Raw genomic sequence first — 6,163 nt, 5'->3', positions numbered from 1 at the left:
ATTATCACTGCAATGGAATACTTAACCAAATGGGTTGAGCCATAACTTGTGAAGGATTGTAGCGTGGAAACTACTTCGAAGTTCATATTTGAGTTTATTTTGTCAAGGTTTGGATGCTCGAAAATTCTGATGAGTGACAGAGGGACACACTTCCTGAATGAGACAATCACAACTTTAACAGAGGAATTCTAGATGCATCATCAGAAGAGTACGACATATCACCCCCAGGTAAATGGAAATGTTGAAGCTTTCAATAAGATTTTGGAGAATTCCATCACAAAGGTATGCAATGTTAATAGGAATGGTTGGGATGTGTGCATACCAGCAGTTCTATGGGCTTATAGGACTACCTGTAAGAAATTGGCTGGGAAAACACCTTTTCGATTGGTTTATGGACAAGAAGCAGTAATGTCAATGTAGTACATAGCGCCCATCCTAATAATCACAATAGCGATCGAGATAGTAGAACACAACATCATGGAGGAACTACGCGCAGTTGTTGGTGTTAGAGGAAGATTATTTTCTCACCGGTTTTCATCAACAGGTAAAAAAATCTAGAGAAAATGCATGGAACAATCGACACATCAAGTAGCAAACCTTCAAAAATGGTGATTTTGTACTAATGTATGAAAAAGTTTACCAAGTTTTTTGGGAAGTTTTAGATGGGATTTGGTTGGAGGTTTATAGGGACGATCCCACCACTACACAATAACTACATGGACACGGGAAAGTCTTAGCATTTTTGGATGTTGATAGAAAGCGCATGACTATAAAATACGCTGCCAAAGAAAAAATTTGTTGGACGGTTGTGCGATGTGTTGGAAGAGTGCATAGATGGAAGCTGCGATGAGGTAGTTGTGCCACAAGGAGGATTTTCACGTAGCCTACCCAAAAAATTACTGTTGGAATAGCTACAACTGATTTGATAGTTATTTTTCCATTAAAAGGAGTGGGGGAAGTGCATTTAATGCACAAAGATGGGAGGATTTGCCACAAAAATTGCATTTATGTGAAATATTTCTGGGGGAATGAACAGTTTGAATTCAAATTGAGTTATAAATATTGCACCCCACTCCACAATTGGCCACTTTTCTTCTTGAGAAATTGTTATGTGTGGTTGCGCTTAATGAGTAGAGTATATGGTTGTATGCTCGGTTACCTGAGTTGGATAGAATTTGAGCAAGAATTATTGAAGAGAGGGGTAGGAAATATCATGACTGCAACATCACCAATTCCTACTACATCATCTAGGTCATCAAAGCCAAAACCTACAACCTACGTGGTAGGAGAGAAAAAGTTGAAAAAGCCACAACAAGCCTTAGTTTGGTGATCGCCGAACAAAATCCCAACTGAGAATAGACAAAAGGGTTGTATGGATAAAACAAGCAACCTATGGAACCCCAGGACTTGGATGAAGAAGAGTTGACTATGGGGATTGAAAATATCAGTGCAGAGGGCGCAAAGACAATTGCTCAGTTGTCGCCATATATACCCCAAAGGAAATCAGCTACCAAAGTATCTAAGGACCCTAACTCATTGAAATTAAAGGTACTCACGCCATTACTTCTTGAGGAACTACCTATTGAGGGAGTCTTGTTGGACCAGGTTCCATTTCTGAAGATGGAGGACTAGTATTTGGGGGATCATGAGAAATTTCTGCAATTAGAACCCAGTAAGTACTTGAAATCGATCTACTATGAGGAGGCGGGTGTCACAAGGCTTGAACCGATGAACTGGGAGACTGGTATTGAGAATGCAGGGTTTCTCAACATGCTATACATTGCACATTTTAGCTGCAGCATTATTAATACCATCTCTGTGTGCCAGCTGTTAGTGTTGGCTCATGATGGGTGCCTTTAGGTGGGAGAGCCCATCCCAATTGATGATATGTTGGTCCATAGAATCACAGCGCTACCATATCAGGGCGTGAACCTCGAAGAATATTTTGTGGGGAAGTCATAGCAGAAAAAGATCACGGATCAGATGAGTAGCAACTTTGGGTTGGTGAAGAAGCTGCGAGGATATGCCATTAGTTCTATCTCATATGAAGCTATGTGATTTGTTACACAAATATTGGTAGGAAAAATAATGAGGACGTGTCATGCTGATGAAGTACCAACACCGGTGGTATCATTAGCTATGCAGTATAGCCAGGGGGTCCAATTCAATTTGGCACAGTACCTCTCCCAAGAATTCTTGGATGATTGTCGTGAAGCCCGGGAGGAAGGAAAAGTGTTCCACTACACATGGTTAATCAATTATTGATCGCACTGATAGCTTGGAGGACACCAGAAGATTCCCAATTCCCAACAACGGATCTAGACTTGTGCGATGCTGCAAAATTTTCCTCGCTGTGGGTGACGAAGGACCCTGGCTGTGTCATTAAAAACAAGATGTTTTGGGTACTATTTGAATCAGAATTGTGTATGGTGATTAACCAGAAACCACAGTTTTCACCGACTATGCTCAAGGAATATCAATGCATTGCATATTGTAAGGCCAATTTCCGTCATGTATACATCCACACGAGGCATGATATGACAAAGAAATGGATGGTGTTGTTGTTTTTGGTCATTGAAGATAATATCGCATAGTTAGTCATTAAGTGGTCGATTGATTGGCTTCTTCCCATAGATGTAGTCGAAGGAATCATGGGGACTAGTGATGAAGGCACAATAGGCACCAGTAAACCAGCGCAAAAGGAAAATAAGAAGGTGATCATCGATCTAGAGAAAAATATCGTGCAAGAACCAAAGGGTAAGCATGACGAAGAGTCACATAATGAAGAACTGGATCAGGGTACTAAATACCCCTTTGCAGACATAGAGAATGGTGGTTCTCCTTCTATTATTAAATGGCTACAAAAGTTAGGTGTGGGAGGCACACGTAAGAAGCGCATGTCTGATAAGACTGTCAGTGCAGAGGTCATGGTCCTCACTGAGGGGGGCCTTGATGAGATTGGGGACAATGTTTGGATTGTGACAGAAGAAATTTGGGGTCATATTGAAGATCAGTACCAGTCTGTTTTGTCAAAGGTCCAAGTAGGCATCACAAAGTTGCAGGTTTACGCGAGCCAAGTTCAAGAGAGCATGCTTCAAGTGAGCTAGTCTCAAGCAAGCATGAAGCCAACAACATTAGGTAGTGTGCAGTTAGTCCTCACCTCAAAGATCTGACTTGTATCCTTGCCTGATTTTTATATTTGAATGGTGTCGTGAAATAGGAGGATGCCCAGATACCCAAAGATGTAAGTGTTAACCTTGAGGTGCTCTATTTATCCACACTACATGAGCTACGCTAGGTTGTAGCAGATGATCTTAAGGTGTGAAAGCAACAGGTTCTCATGGTGATCAAGGACATGCATCTTACCAGTCAACAAATGTGTGATGAAAATCACAAGTCTCTCCATGACCATGATGAGGCAGCTATAAGAAGGGGGCAGTTGGAGTAGGCCATTTCAAGAGTATGCAGTGAGCTCCCCGAGCTCCAGATTCAGTTGGAGGCCGCCTCTGAAGACAAGTATAGCAGCTGGAAGATGCATTCAGAGAATCAAAGGTGAAGGTGGATAAAGTTTGCTTTGATCTAAAGCTCCAAATTACTGAGCTTTAATATAAGTTGCATTCCACCACGTGACCAGAGATCCGAGAACATTGTGAGGCTACCATCAGAACAAACAGGGTGAAGCTTGATGTTGCAGTTAAGGAGTGTAGCTAGCTCTTCAACGAAGCTCTCAAACTATGGGCTTCACTGCAGGAGGACCCACATGTAAAGAATATCAAAGTTTCCATTCAGGATAAGCAGTTGCAGTACGATGAGATAAAGGCAATGGACCTCCCTGCAAGGACAAACGACGAGCTATGGGAGGAAGTAGGGAATCTCTCAAATACTATTGAAGGCATGCTTAAGATTATGTAGAAGACACAACAAACCATTGACCTAGCAACAAACGTAGCGGACCATCGACCTAGCAGCAGATGGGCCAACAATGGAAAATTTGGTGGAAGAAGTGCGACAGGCAATTGTTCAATGCATGAAGGTGCTTCACCAATTGAAGTTTCCATTCAATAGCCTGAAAGAAAATATCCATAGCGTACTAGTGGAGTGACTCGAGGACGAGTCGCATAATTTTGTTGGGGGCCTATTGGGACGGGGTCCCGTGGGTCAAATTTTGTTAAAATATTGTAAGTGTGGGTAAAATAGGATTCAAGGGGATTTATGAAGGTCAAAGCCCCTTATATTTTGGTATTGTTTTAAGATCCACCCATGGTTTGTGGACCATGGTATTATAATAGTGAAGGATATATAAAGAGATGTCTTAGCAAGTCTAAGGCAACCAAAAAATAAATCAAGTACTTCATGATGATATGATTTTGGGTCTATAATTGTAGATATTTATGTGTTTTTTGCGAAGGGTAAGGCTCCTACAGATGAGTGTGTGGAGACCTTGGTAAGTCCATTGCTGAGTGTGTGGGCCCCTGCAGCTGTGTGCAAAGGGTCTAGAAAAGTTGTAAAGGAAGATCTGAAGTAATAGAAATATATTTGAAACAAAACTATGTCTATTTTCATGCACTTTGTATTTTTCTGTATTTACACACCACTGAATGATATTTATCTGTGTTTTATCTTAATTACTTTGTGAAGATCTGGATCAACTGTTAGATCTTGTTTTATCCATGATTATATAGATACGCAAAGCTTACAACTTTATTTAACTGGAAATCATCTAAGTCTCATGAATAATGGTTCGTGAAGGTCAGATCTGAACTAAAACCATAAAAAGTTCCTTAAGCCACATCACATAGCCTTCTAGATGTAAAAGCCTAGTTCTAGCATCCCCCAATATTGCCTCGGGTGAGACTGCAGCCTGTGCTAGACGGGTTGTTACCGAAAGGGCCGGTAGTGTAGGTTTTTTTTGGGTAGCGTAGCTAACTCTGAACCTGGGTCCAAGCCCCCTCAAGCCAAAACCCTTGATATAAAAGGTAAATATTGTCATGCCCCTTGGAGTTCAAGCACACAAATAACACCGATGAATATAAAGCATTCATTTTGGGGTTAAAAAATCCATAAACCTCAAGGTAGAGGTACTTAAGGTAATTGGTGATTCAAATATCATTACCCGTCAGGTATGGAATACCATTCATTGTGTTTCACCTAGATTGAGAAACTACCAACAAGAGGTATGGCGACTCATTTCTTTCTTCAAAGCTTTTAATATTACTTTTGTGCCTAGGATGTGTAATGTTGTCCTAGATATATTAGCCAATGCAACTAGTAGAATGTCACCATTAAAAGATGGTTTTTCTATTGAAATTATTTATAATCAATCTATTCCAAACAATGTAACTAATGTTTTTGCATGCATTTTCAATTTTTAGGTCAGATGACTAAAGTGTCTTGGACACAAAATTTGTAAAAACTTTTAAAACATATATCTATTTTAACTTTCTGAGTTTTTATATGTATGGCTATATGCAATCCTATTCAACTAATGATGTGAGTTGAAAATTTACGTTTACATGTGTCGCAAATGTCTGTTTAACACATAGTTTTCTAACAAGTCAGTTAATGTGTTAAAGTTTCTGGAAATATGTTGATATTGAATGTACTCAAAATGTCTTTCCAAAAGATGAACTCTAAGGAACATATGAAGAATTGTTGGATTTCAGACAATATAAATGTTTGTTAGTTATAATACAACGAGTTGTGAATCCAGCCTAATGATGATTCGACGGATGCCAAGTGAAATGACATCAAAGAGAATTTAGATCAACGTGCTATACTCAGTAGTATTATTCATCGATCGACCAATACAAATCCCTTCAAAACTCACTAACTCGCCACTTGGAGCAAAAATGGCCCATGCTGCAGAATATAGGTTCTGTGTACTACAATTAGCATCATCAGCGTAACCAACAGATGGTCCCAAAGGTTCCGACATCTGCAACAAATGAAAAGCAGATTACTTAACCACATAAAAACTCTAAAAGACACATTGACACACACACATGCAATTAAAGCGTATATACAGTGATTTTTACTACACTCAATTAAGCATATTAACATTTGAGATACAACCCATTTTGGGGTTGTGATAATGTAATTCCATCATAATACAACAACTCGTAGGCACCTTTTGCCAAAACACGCTTGACAATATAAGGACCCA

This window comes from Pinus tabuliformis, chromosome J (genome assembly GCF_031772625.1).
Source record: "Pinus tabuliformis cultivar Carrire ecotype Pingquan chromosome J, CPIR1, whole genome shotgun sequence".
In the NCBI taxonomy this organism is placed as follows: domain Eukaryota; kingdom Viridiplantae; phylum Streptophyta; class Pinopsida; order Pinales; family Pinaceae; genus Pinus; species Pinus tabuliformis.
This window is presented reverse-complemented; position numbering follows the sequence as displayed.